We start from the raw sequence: 14408 nt of genomic DNA on the forward strand, positions 1-14408 counted from the left end.
TTTATTTTATTTTATTTTATTTTATTTGAGTCGGAGTCTCACTCTGTTGCCCAGGCTGGATGGAGTGCAGTGGCACACCCACAGCCACCGCAGCCTGGAACTGCTGGGCTTAGGCAATCCTTCCACTTCAGCCTTCCAAGTAACTGGAACTATAGGTATGCACTACCACGCCCAGCTAATTTTTGATTAATTGTAGAGAGGAGGTCTTGCCAAATTGGCCAGGCTCGTCTCGAATACCTGGACTCAGGCAATCCTCTTGCCTCTCCCTCCTAAAGTTGCTGGGATTACAGGCTTCAGTCACTGTGCCCAGCCCTACAATCCCAGTTGCAACAGTTTCTTATCACAACCAGGTCACATATAGCTAAGGAAAATTAATGTGAAAACCCCATGAGAGGTATGTGGGAGAAGTAAGAGGGAGAGGCAAGTGGCCCTAGATATTTGAAACTAAGAGGCACCTTAGTAGTGCAGTTAATTTTTTTTTTTTTTTTTTTTTTTAGTTGGAATCTCACTCTGCCGCCCAGACTGGAGTGCAGAGGCCGCTCCCGGCCACCGCAGGCTCGACCTGCTGGGCTCCAGCGATCCTTCCGCCTCGGCCTTCCGAGTAGCCGGAATTACAGGCATGCACTACCACGCCCGGCTGATTTTTTGATTTATTGTAGAGATAAGGTCTTGCTGCCCAGGCGGGTCTCAAACCCACGGGCTCAGGCAATTCACTCACCTCAGCCTCCCAAAGGCGCGGTAATATTTTTTAATTGTGGTAAAATACACACAACAAAATGTATCATCTTAACCATTTTTAAGCAGTTCAATTGTGTTACATTCATGTTGTTGTACAATCTCCAGAATGCTTTTCATCTTGCAGTATTGAAACTCAATATTAATTAAACAATTACTCCCCATTCCCTATTCCTCCTTACCCCAGCCCCTGTTAACTCCCCAATTCTACTTTCTGACTCCACAGTATGAATTTGACTATTCACAGGTACCTTGTACAAGTGGGATCATACAGTATTTGTCTTTTGTGACTGGCTTATTTCACTTAGCATAATGTCTTCAAGTCTTATTCATATTGTAGCATGTATCAGAATTTCCTTTTTAAAGCTGAATAATATTCCATTGTATGTGTATATACCATATTTTGTTTATCCATTCATCTGTTGGTAGATACTTGAGTTGTTTCCACCTTTTGGCTATTGTGAATAATGCTACGAACATGGGTGAACAAGTATGTCTTTGAAACATTGCTTTCAATTCCTTTGGATATATGCCAGAAGTAGAATTGTTGGATCATATAGTAATTCTATTATTAATTTATTTTTAGAGATTCAGTCTTGCTGTTGTCCAGGCTGATCTCAAACTCCTGCCCTCAAGCAATCCACCCTTCTTGACCTTCCAAGTAGCTTGGATTATAGTAAAAAACCACCATGCCCAGCTTGGAAATTCTATTTTTAATTTTTTGAAGAACTATCATACCATTTTCCATAGTAGCTGTACCCTTTTTTTTTTTTTTTTTTAATTTGCATCTCACTCTGTCACCCAAGCTGGAGTATAGTGACATGCTCATGGCCACTGAAGCCTCAACCTGCTGGGCTCAAGTGATCCATCAGCCTCAGTCTTCCAAGTAGCTGGAACTACAGGCATGTACCACCCACCATGCCCAGCTAATTTGTTTTATTGTAGAGATGAGGTCACACCAAGTTGCCCAGGCTGGTCTCGAACCCATAGGCTCAGGCAATCCTCTCACCTCAGCTTCCCAAAGTGCTGGGATTATAGGCATGAGCCACCACACACAGCCAGCTGTACCATTTTATATTGGTACCAATAGTGCACAAGGGTTTCAATTTCTTCATTCTCCCTAACTTTATTTATCTATCTTTTTTTATAATAGCCATCTTTTTTATTTATTTATTTATTTATTTATTTATTTAATTTATTTATTTATTTTTGAGTTGGAGTCTCACTCTGTCGCCCAGACTGGAGTGCAGTGGCTGCTCCCGGCCACCGCAGCCTCGACCTGCTGGGCTCCGGCGATCCTTCCACCTCAGCCTTCCGAGTAGCCGGAATTACAGGCACACACTACCACGCCCGGCTAATTTTTTTGATTTATTGTAGAGATGAGGTCTCACCAAGTTGCCCAGGCGGGTCTCAAACCCGCAGGCTCAGGAAATCCACTCACCTCAGCTTCCCAAGGCGCAGGATTACAGGCTGAGCCACCGAACCCGGCTAGGTCTTTCTTAATTAACGGTCTTCTTATTCTATATATAGTGTCTAGCCTGGCACGTAGTAAATGCTTAATAAATAGTTGTTGGTGACTGAGTGGTGAGCTGTGTTTGGCTTTCCACTCACCTGAACCTCACAATCAGCTTTAGCAATGCACTTGGTCCTTTATATCTTAAATGAGGAGAAAATTATTGGGGCCTTGAGAAATAGCTTTTTTTGACTTTGCTTTGCTTTTATCCTTAACACTCTTTTGTCTAGCTGGAGTCTGAATTTTTCTGGCTCCCTCTGCTGGTCTCTTCTGGGCAGTTGTATACAGGTGCCCTGATGGCAGAGAATTGGAACCAGAGCCAAGTTCTGGGGAGGGGAAAACAACATTGTTGTACAGTACCCTAGCCAGTTCAGACAGGTTTGAGGAGGAAGAGAACAGCTTGTTGAAAACAGTTCTGGGAAGTGCGGCTTTCTGTGTAAGAGGCAGGAAAGGTGGCACACTGCCAGCCAAAGTCAGGAGAGCAGGAATGAAGGCTGCAGCCCCCAGTATGCAACACTGTAAAACAATGAGAATCCTGACCACATGAACCCATAAATGAGCTGGTCATTATGTGGGGATCAGACCCTATATTGAGAGTGGAATGGGCTCCTTCTCTAAGACAAAGCAGCCTGGGATCAGACATAGTCACCATATAGGCAGAGTGCCTGTAGAGTTTTATTTGGGGCTCCTGTGAAAACTGAGGTAATAGCCAGGTGTGGTGGCTCACGCCTGTAATCCTAGCACTTTGGGAGGTAGAGGCTAGAGGATTGCCTGAGTCCAAGTGTTCAAGACCAGTCTGGGCAACTAGGTGAGACTTAATTTCTAGAATAAATTAAAAAAATTAGCCAGACTTGGTGTCACACATCTATGTTCCAGCTACTGGGAAGGCTAAGGCAGAAGGATCACCTGAGCCCAGCAGTTCAGGCTGCGGTGGCTATGAGCATGTTACTGCACTCCAGCCTGCAAGACAGAGTAAGACTCCCACTCAAAAAAAAAAAAAAAGAAAAGAAAACTGAGGTAATAATGGTGGTGAATATAGATGGGAGCATCCTCAGAGTTCATAGTCCTGCGTTGAATATAGGACCCCATTCCCAATTCTTTATTTTTATTTTTATTTTTATTTTTTGAGTTGGAGTCTCACTCTGTCACCCAGACTGGAGTGCAATGGCCGCTCCCGGCCACTGCAGCCTCGACCTGCTGGGTTCCGACGATCCTTCCACCTCAGCCTTTCAAGTAGCCGGAATTACAGGCATGTGCTACCATGCCCGGCTGATTTTTTGATTTATTGTAGAGATGAGGTCTCGCTGCCCAGGCGGGTCTCGAACCCGCGGGCTCAGGCAATCCACTCACCTCAGCCTCCCAAAGGCGCGAGATTACAGGCTGAGCCACCAAGCCCGGCTTCTTTATTTGTTTATTTATTTTTTGAGTTGAAGTCTCACTCTGTCACCCAGACTGGAGTGCAGTGGCATGCTCTCAGTCACCACAGCCTCGACCTGCTGGGCTCCGGCGATCCTTCTGCCTCAGCCTTCCAAGTAGCCGGAACTACAGGCGCGCGCTACCACGCCCAGCTAATTTTTAATTTATTGTAGAGATGAGGTCTCACCAAGTTGCCCAGGCTGGTCTCGAACCCACGGGCTCAGGCAATCCACTTACCTTGGCCTCCCAAAGCGCGGGATTACAGGCTGAGCCACCGAGCCCGGCCCAGTTCTTTATTTTTATTTTTTATTTTAAAGATGTGGGGTACATTTCAGGATTAGGTAGATAAGTGGTTATCGTACAGGTAATGTCTGGGCCTTCCTTTGGTCCCCACTTTGCCTGATTTGGGATCAGGTACACTTATTAATGTTATATTGCACCCCCCGCCCCCGGCAGCATCCCGCTACTGCCAAACCCTTCATTACAGTATTATGATAAATATTCAGGGTCCGCTTGAGCGAGAACATGTGGTACTCAGTTCTTTGTTTCTGTGATAGATCACTGAGTATGATAGATTCTAAATCCATCCAAGTTGCTATGAAGTTCATAATTTTGTCCTTTATGGCGACGTGATATTCCATTGTGTATGAGAACCCCCCCACCCTTTTTTTATCCAGTCCACTTTCAACCAGCATGGTTGGTTCCATGTTTTTGTTATTGTGAATACTTCTGTTATAAACATGCAAACATGCGTGTGCCGGTATCTTTTTGCAGAATGATTTGATTTCCAGAGGGGTGATTGTTGGGTCATATGGAATGTCGATTTTTAGATCTTTTAGGAATCACCACATTATTTTCCACAGAGGCTGTATTAGTTTACACTCCCACCAACAGTGTAGAAGTGTTCCCTCTTCCCCACATCCTCTCCAGCATCTGTTGTTTTTTGAGTTATTGATGATGGCCATCCTGACTGGAGTTAGGCGGTATCTCAGTGTGGTTTCAATTTGCATTTCTTCGATGATTAGTGAGGCTGAGCATTTTTTCATGTACCCATTGGCTGTTCATATGTCTTCTTTTGACTAGTGTCTATTTGTATCTTTTGCTCATTTTCTTTCTTTCTTTTTTTTTTTTTTTTTTGAGTTGGAATCTCACCCTGTTGTCCAGGCTGGAGTGCAGTGGCACGCTCACAGCGACCCCAGTGACAACCTGCTGGGCTCAGGTGATCCTTCCACCTCAGCCTGCCAAGTAGCCGGAACTACAGGTGCACACTACCATGCCTGGATAACTTTTTATTTATTGTCGAGACAAGGTCTCACCAAGTTCCCTGGGCTGGTCTCAAAGTACCCACTTTTTAATAGGGCTGTTTTTTTACTTTCAGCATGTTTGAGTTCCTTGTAGATTCTGGATATTAGGCCTTTGTCAGATATACAGTTGGCAAATATTTTTTCCCATTCTGTGGGCTGTCACCTCACTTTCTTGATGGTTCCTTTTGTTTTGCAGAAGCTTTCAGTGTGATGAGGTCCCACTTGTCTGTCTTATCTCTTTTGGCCTGGGCATTTGGGATCAGGAATTGGTTGCCTATTGCAATTTCTGTAAGTGTGTCTCCTGCATTTTCTGATTCTTATAGTTTGAGGTTTTACATTTGGGTCTTTGATCCATTTAGAGTTGGTTTTTGTGCATGGTGATAGGTAGGGGTCCTGTTTCAATCTTCTGTATGTGGTCAGCCAGTTTTCCCAGCACCATATACTGAATAGGTTCTCCTCTCCCCAGTGGTTGTTGGAGGAGGCTTTGTCGAAGATGAGTTGGCTGAGAAATTGAGGTTTTGCTTCTAGAATCTCATATCCTCTTCCGTTGGTCTATGTGCCTGATCTTGTACCAGTAACAGGCTGTTTTGATTATTGTAGTCTTTTTTTTTTTTTTTTTGAGTTGGAGTCTCACTCTGTCACCCAGACTGGAGGGTAGTGGCTGCTCCCAGCCACTGCAGCCTCTACCTGCTGGGCTCCAATGATCCTTCTGCCTCAGCCTTCTAAGTAGCTGGAACTACAGGCGCGCACTACCATGCCAGGCTAATTTTTTTTTTTTTTTTTTTTTATTGTGGAGATGAGGTTTCGCCAGTTTGCCCAGGCAGGTCTAGAACCCGCATGTTCAGGCAATCCACTCACCTCAGCCTCCCAAAGCGCGAGATTACAGGCTGAGCCACTGAGCCCAACTGATTATTGTAGTCTTACAGTAAAGTTTAAAGTCTGGAAGTGTGATATCTCCTGCTATGTTTCTTTTGCTGAGGATTGTTTTGGTTATTCGTGTTTTTTTGTTTGTTTGTTTGTTTTGAGTTGGAGTCTCACTGTAACCCAGGCTAGAGTTCAGTGGCACACTAATGGTCACCCAGTGTTGACCTTCTAGGCTCCAGCGATCCTTCTGCCTCAGCCTTCCAAATAACTGGAACTACAGCCACGCGCTACCACACCTGGCTTTTGTTTTGTTTTGTTTTATTATAGAGACAGGGTCTCACCAAGTTGCCCGGGCTGGTCTCAAATCCCCAGTTTCAAGCAATCCACCTGCCTCGGCCTCCCAAAGTGCTGGGAGGGATTACAGGCCGAGCCACTGAGGCTGGCCTATTCATGGTCTTTAATGTTTCCATATGAATTTATGTATTGTTGTTTCCAGGTCTGGGAAGAATGATGTTGGTAATTTAATTGGGTTGAATCTGTAGATTGCTTTTGGTAGGATGGACATCTTTTTTTTTAATTTTTAATTTTAAAGATGTGGAGTACAATTCAGGGCTAAGTATATAAATGTTCATTATGCAGGTACCCTTGTTGATGGGGTATGCCTCCTCATCCCCCAGCAGAATCCACTACTGCCAATTCCGCCCCCTCCCCCTGACAGCAATTTCTCTTACAAGGGTGAACATCTTGACAATGTTGATTCTTTCAATCCATGAGCATGGAATATTTTTCCATTTGTTTGTGTCTTCTTTGATTTCTTTGAGCAGTGTTTTGTATTTTTCATTGTAAAGATCTTTCACTTCTCTGGTTAGGAAGATGCCGAGGTCCTTCATTTTTGTGTGTGTGGCTATTGTGAATGGGATTGAACTTTTTATTTGGTTCTCTGCCTGTTTGTTGTTGGTATATAAGAATGTGACTATTGCCAGGTGTGATGGCTCATGCCTATAATCCCAGCATTTGGGGAGGCCAAGGCAAGAGGATTGCCTGAGCTCAGGGGTTCGAGACCAGCCTGAGCAACATGGCGAGACCTCATCTCTACAATAAATCAAAAAATTAAGCTGGGCTCGGTGGCTCAACCTGTAATCCCAGCACTTTGGGAGTCCGGGTGAGTGGATTGCCTGAGCCCGTAGGTTCGAGACCAGCCCGGGCAACTTGGTGAGACCTTGTCTCTACAATAAAAATCAAAAAATTAGCTGAGTATGGTAGTGCGCGCCTATAGTTCCAGGTACTTGGAAGGCTGAGGCTAAAGGATCACCAGAGCCCAGGAGGTCGAAACTGTGGTGGCTGTGAGTGTGTCACTGCACTCCAGCCTGGACAACAGAGTGAGACTCCAACTAAAAAATAATAATAATAATTAGCCAGGCATGGTGGTACATGCCTATGGTTCCAGCTACTTGGAAGGCTAAGGTGGAAGTATCACCTGAGCCCAGCAGGTCAAGGCTGCGGTGACCATGAGGTGCCACTCTAGCCTGGGCAACAGAGTGAGACTCCCACTCAAAAAAAAAAAAGGAATGTGGCTGTCTTTTGCATGTTGATTTTGTACCCTGAGACTTTGCCAAAGTCCTTTATCAGTCATTCTCAATTCTTTTTTTTTTTTTTTTTTTTTTTTTTTGAGTGGGAGTCTCACTCTGTCACCCAGACTGGAGTGCAGTGGCACTCTCATGGCCAATGCAGCCTCTACCTGCTGGGCTTAGATGATCCTTCTGCCTCAGCCTTTCAAGTAGCTGGAACTATGGGCACGCACCACCATGTCTGACTAAGTTTTTGATTTATTGTAGAGATGAAGTCTCACCAGGTTGCCCAGGCTGGTCTCGAAGCCCTGGATTCAGGCAATTCTCTCACCTCTGGCTCCCAAAATTCTGGGATTACAGGTGTGTGCCACCATGCCCAGTCTCTAATTCTTATGATCATTAACAACTCTGTGGAACTTTGGGTGGAGGTTCTGTCAGGACATTCTTCTACTCTCTGTAAGAACAATAAATTCACCACACCTACCCGCCCTCAAGATCATATTTCTCGGTTGTTTACATTTACTTGTCTTTTTCACAACATGGCTTCCAAAAAAAAAAAAAAGGGGCTGTGGCAGAATGAATCTCTCCAGACTCCTGCTATGGGCATCAGGAAGAGGGTTAAAGATAGTCAGACACAGCCGGACTCAGTGGCTCAGCCTGTAATCCCACGCTTTTGGGAGGCTGAGGTAAGTGGATTGCCTGAGCCCGCGGGTTCGAGACCCGCCTGGGTAGCGAGACCTCATCTCTACAATAAATCAAAAAATCAGCCGGGCGTGGTAGCGCATGCCTGTAATTCCAGCTACTTGGAAGGCTGAGGCGGAAGGATCGCCGGAGCCCAGCAGGCGAGGCTGCGGTGGCCAGGAGCGGCCACTGCACTCCAGTTTGGGCGACAGAGTGAGACTCCAACTCAAAAAAAAAAAAAAAAAAAAAAAAGATGGTCAGACACGAAGGGCAGATCCCTTTCTCTTCTCTTCATCCCTAAGCTCCAAGCGCCAAGGTAATTCTACTTAAAGTTAAGCATGGAAAATAGATGTTTGTTTCCCTTCAGGACACAGGGGTAGGCATGTGACTTTCCCCAGCACACAAGGAAGGAAATGAATCCCAAAGAACCCCAGGGCATGAATATCACTACTGGACTTGAGTAAGTATAACTATGAAATGGTCATTATAAAGAAATTTCTGTCCAATGCTTATTCATGATTTTTTAAAACTCTCAGCAAAAGAATAGTAAAATATATATATCAAAAAAGAATGTTTTATAGACCCTGTGGGGGAAACCCACAACAAAATTGTAAAAAAAAATATAGGCTGGCTCAGTGGCTCAGCCTGTAATCCCAGCACTTTGGGAGGCCGAGGTGAGTGGATTCCCTGAGCCCATGGGTTTGAGACCCGCCTGGGCAACTTGGCGAGACCTCATCTCTACAATAAAAATCAAAAATTAATCGGACATGGTAGCGCGCGCCTGTAGATCCAGCTACTTGGAAGATTGAGGCGGAAGGATCACCAGAGCCCAGCAGGTCAATGCTGGGATAGCTGTGAGCGTGCCACTGCACTCCAGTGTGGGCAACAGAGTGAGACTCCAACTCAAAAATAAACAAATAAATAAATAAAAATAAAGCTACAGTAATCAAGACAATGTAGTATTTGTGAAAGGATAGACAAATAGATCAAGGGAATAGAATAGAGAGCTCAGAAATAGACTCACATAAATATAGTTAGCTGATTTTGACAAAGAAGGAAAGGCTATATGATGGAGTAAAGATAATTTTTTTCAACAAATGATACTGGAACAACTGGACATTCACACGCAAAAACATTAATCTAGACACATACTTTATACCCTTCACAAAAATTAGCTCAAAATGGGATCATAGACTTAAATCTAAAATGCAGAGCTAAATATAAACTTCAAGAAGGTAACAGAAGAAAACATAGATGATCTTGGGTATGTTGATTACTTTTTTGATACAACGTCAAAGGCATGATCCATGAAATAAATAACTGACTTCAATGAAATTAAACATTAAGCCAGGCTCAGTGACTCAGCCTGTAATCCTGCGCCTTTGGGAGGCTGAGGTGAATGGATTGCCTGAGCCCACGGGTTCGAGACACGCCTGGGCAGGCGAGACCTCATCTTTGCAATAAATCAAAAAATTAGCCGGGCGTGGTAGCGCACGCCTGTAGTTCCAGCTACTTGGAAGTCTGAGGTGGAAGTTTCGCCGGAGCCCAGCAGGTCGAGGCTGCGATGGCCGGGAGCAGCCACTGCACTCCAGTCTGGGCGACAGAGTGAGACTCCAACTCAAAAAAAAAAAAAAAGAAATTAAACATTATTGTTCTGTGAAAGACAATATCAAAAGAATGAGAACACAAGCACACACTGGGAGAAGATATTTGCAAAAGACACATCTGATAAAGGACTGTTATCCAAAATACACACAGAACTCTTAAAATTCAATAAGAAAATAATTTATTATTGAAATGAGTCAAAGTCCTTAACAGATACCTCACCAAAGAAGATATGTAGATGGTAAATAAATTTATGAAAAGATGCTCTGTAATCAAATCTATTATAGTGTCCAAAATCCAGACAACAGTATATGCTGGTAAGGATGTGGAGCAGCAGAAACTTTCACTCATTGCTGGTGGGAATGCAGAATTGCTGGTAGAGCCACTGTGGAAGACAATTTGGTGGTTTCTTACAAAACTAGACATACTCTTACCATATGATCCAACGGTCACAAAAGAGTTGAAAACATGTCCACACAACCTGAATAAACATGTTTATAGCAGCTTTATTCATTAATTGCCAAAACTTGGAAGCAATCAAGATGTCCTTCAATAGGTGAATCAATGAATACACTGTGGTACATCCAAACAATGGAGTATTATTCATCACTAGGAAGAAATTAACTAGCATGCCAGAGAGAAAATTTAAATCCCGTGAAAAGACATACAGACAACTTAAATACTAAGTGAAAGAAACCAATCTGAAAGGCTACTTACTGTATGATTCCAACTATATGACATTATGGAAAAGGCAAAGCTATGGAGAATGAAAAAGATTGCCAGGTGTTAGGGAGAGGGATGGATTAATAGGTGGAGCACAGAGGAATTTTAGAGTAGTGAAACTATTCCATATGACACTGTAATAGTGGATACGTCTCTTTGTACATTTGTCCAATTTCATAGGAGGTACAACACCAAGGGTGAATTCTAACGCGCAGGCTAGGCTTGAGGGAGGAACAGCGAAAAAAACCAGTGTGGCGGAAGCTGATTAAATGAGGGAGAGAGTGATAGGAGCTAGGTCAGAGAGGTAACCAGGACCAGATTGGGTGATGATGTGTCAATGTAGGTTCATCAATTATAACAAGCGTACCACTCTGGTGGGGATGTTGATGATGGGGAAGACTGGGCATGGGTGGGGACAGGGGCTGTATGGAAGAGCTCTATACCTTCCTCTCAATTGTGCTATGACCCTAAAACTGCTCTTATAAAAAAAAAAAAAATGTTGGGCATAGTGACTCATGGCTGTAATCCCAGCACTTTGGGAGGTGGAGGCAAAAGGATTGCTTGAGCCCACAGGTTTGAGCCCACAGGTTTGCTTGAGCCTGGGCAACATGGCAAGACCTCATCTCTACAATAAATCAAAACAATTAGCTGGGTGTGGTGGTGTATACCTGCAGTTCCAGCTACTTGGAAGGCTAAAGCAGAAGGATTGCCTGAGCCCAGCAGGTAGAGGTTGCAGTGACCATAAGCGTGCCACTGTGCTCCAGCTTGGGTGACAGAGTGAGACTCTGACCAAAAAAAAAAAAAAAGACTTTAAAAATGTTTGAAGCTGGGCTCAGTGGCTCAGCCTGTAATCCCACGCTTTGGGAGGCTGAGATGAGTGGATTGCCTGAGCCCACGGGTTCGAGACCCGCCTGGGCAACTTGGTGAGACTGCATCTCTACAATAAATCAAAAAATTAGCCAGGCATGGTAGCGCATGCCTGTAGTTCCAGCTACTCGGAAGGCTGAGGTGAAAGGATCGCTGGAGCCCAGCAGGCCGGGAGTGTGCCACTGCACTCCAGTCTGGGTGACATAGTGAGACTCCAACTCAAAAAAATAAAAAAATTTTAAAAATTAAAAAAAATAAAAATGTTTGAAAGGAATTAATTTCTATGCTGGGTGCTATGAATACAGTAGTGGGCAGAGTCCTGCATTCTAATGGGGGAAGGCAGGCAGTAAACAAATCAATATATAATATGTCAGGGATAATAAGTACTAAGAAGAAAAATTGGGGGAAAAATAGGGCAGAAATGTGTTGTTTTAAATTTGATTGGGCTTGGTGGCTCATGCCTATAATTCTAGCACTTTGGGAGACCGAGGCAGGAAGACTGCTTGAGGCTGGGAGTTTGAGACCAGGCTATGCAACATAGCAAGACCCTGTCTCTACAAAATAAAAAATTATAGCCAATTGAGCCTAGGAAGCTGAGGCTGCAGTGAGCTATGATCATGTCACTGAACTCCAACCTGGACAACAGAACAAGATACTGTCTCAAAAAATATACATATAAATAAATACAAATAAATTTGCTGGTCAGGAAAACCTCTGTTGAGGTGAGGGAGTAAACTCTATGGCTGTCTGAGAATGTATTACAGGCAGAGGTTCTAGAGAGTGTAAAGCCCATGAGGCAGGAACATGCTGGGCTTGTGGGAACGACGAAAAGACCAGTATGGCTGAAGCTGGTTAAGTGAGGGAGAGAGTGATAGGAACAAGGTCAGAGAGGGAACTGAGGCCAGATCATATGGCAAAGACCTTGGTTTTCACTTTAAGTCAGATGAAAAGCCACTGGAAGATTTAGAGCCAAAAGTAGCAGCAACCAACTTATGCCTGAAGTTTCCCTCTGGCTGTCTTGTGGAGACTTGTCATGGAGAGACAAGGGGCGAGAGGGTTGCAAGAGAGAGGTGAGTCGGCTTGGATGGGACAGTAGTGAAAGTAGGAAGAGGGCCTTTACTTGCAGATGTGGTTTAAAGATACAGTCAGCAGGGTCTGCTGGTGGACTGGATATTGAGCTCAAGAGGAAAGGGCCAAGGCTACCTCCAAAGTTTTTGGTCTGTGATGCTGAAGAATGGAGTTGGTCTTCATTAAGATGAGGGAGACTGGGAGAAGAGCAGGTGTGAGGGAAAAGTCACCAGTTCCCTTTTGGACCTAATGAGGGAGGAAATGCCTGTCTGATCTCTAAGTGGAGGCATCCCCATCAAATAATAGTAGACAATTCAAAGAATAGACTTCTCAAAGGAATAATAATAATAAACATTTACATGCTGCTTTACAGTTGATTATTTTCATGTTGTCTTATTGTTTTCACTATCACCCACATAAGGTAGTTTGTATTCTTTCTGTTTTACAGATTCGGAATCTGAGTTTCAGAAAGGTCCAACGCTAGAGAACCAGTTTTTGGACACTGCCACAAAGAAGAAGGCAATAGCCAGCTAGTCTTGACGAGCAGCAGCAACCAACAGAGAGACCACCACTTCCCCAAGGCTGTGAAGCAGGAAGACGTCTGCTTCTCCCATCTGTGTCACCAGCCCTCCTAGCACAGGGGAATGGGTGGGGAAGAGAGGGAGGACAGACCACATTTTCCCATCCTCCACTCACACCACTTAGTGCCATGGCCAGGTCTAATTTCCCTGGGAGGGAGTAACTCAAGAGTTTTGAAGGGGAGTTTGAGATGGACATTTAAAAGTGAATATTTTAGGCCAGGCACGGTGGCCCATGCCTATAATCACAGCACTTTGGGAGGTCAAGGAAGAAGGATTGCTTGAGGCCAGGAGTTTGAGACCAGCCTGAGCAACATCTTGAGACCACATCTCTCCTAAAAAAAAAAAATTAGCTATGTGTGGTAGCACACATCTGTAGTCCCAGCTACTGGAGAGGCTGAGACAAAGAGGATCGCTTGAGCCCAGGAGTTTGAGGCTGCAGTGAGCCATGATTGCACCACTGCAGTCCAGCCTAGGTGACAGAGCAAGACCCTGACTCAAAAAAACCTAAAAATAATAGAGGAATCTTTTTATGTGTGTAAATATTTTAAACGAATTTTAAATACCAGATGGAGACTTCTAATTCCTAAAAGTAGCTGATACGATGGCACTCATCATTAAGCTACCGAGTGGGAAAGAGGAATTTGACATGGTGTTATTGAGGGTGGCTATTGAAAATGATTTTTTAAAATTTCACATTTATACAGGATGAAACACCTCAATAAACCAGTTGCAACTGCATTTCCTTTCCATCTTTTTTCCATGTATCTTTTTAACATCTTTCAGATCTTACCACCTAGGCACTTTTGTTTTCTTATAACCTGCTGTTTTCTTATAATCACTTTTGGGCAACCCCTTTGGGTCCCCTCCCACTGTGGGATCTTTTCTGTCCTCTTAATAAATCCTGCTGTAAAATAATAATAATAACCAGGTTTTTTTTTTTTTTTTTTTTGCATTGGAGTCTCACTCTGTCACCCAGGCTGGAGGGTAGTGTCACGCTTACAGCCACCACAGCCTTGACCTGCTGGGCTCAGGTGATCCTTCCACCTCAGCCTTCCAGGTAGCTAGAAATACAGTCATGTGCCACCACGCCCAGTAAATTTTTTGATTTATTGTAGAGATGAGGTCTCACCAAGTTGCCCAAGCTGGTCTCAAATCCATGAACTCAGGCAATCCTCTCATCTCAGCCTCCCAAAGTGCTGAGATTATAGGCATGAGCCACCATGCCCAGCAAATAACCACTTTCAATATAAGCATCCTCCTCCCATGGCATTAGACATTTTTTGTAATCATCATTTTTAAATGACTGCATATTAACCAGCCATTTAGTCTGTTTCCACATTTTACATACATCTTTGTGAATCTTTTTTTTTGAGTTGGAATCTCACTCTGTCGCCTAGACTTGAGTGCAGTGGCCACTCCCGCCACCGCAGCCTCGACCCGCTGGGCTCCAGCGATTCTTCCGCCTCAGCCTTCCGAGTAGCTG

Source organism: Carlito syrichta, unplaced genomic scaffold, assembly GCF_000164805.1.
Source record: "Carlito syrichta isolate Samal-C Ts95f unplaced genomic scaffold, Tarsius_syrichta-2.0.1 Scaffold302276, whole genome shotgun sequence".
NCBI lineage: Eukaryota > Metazoa > Chordata > Mammalia > Primates > Tarsiidae > Carlito > Carlito syrichta.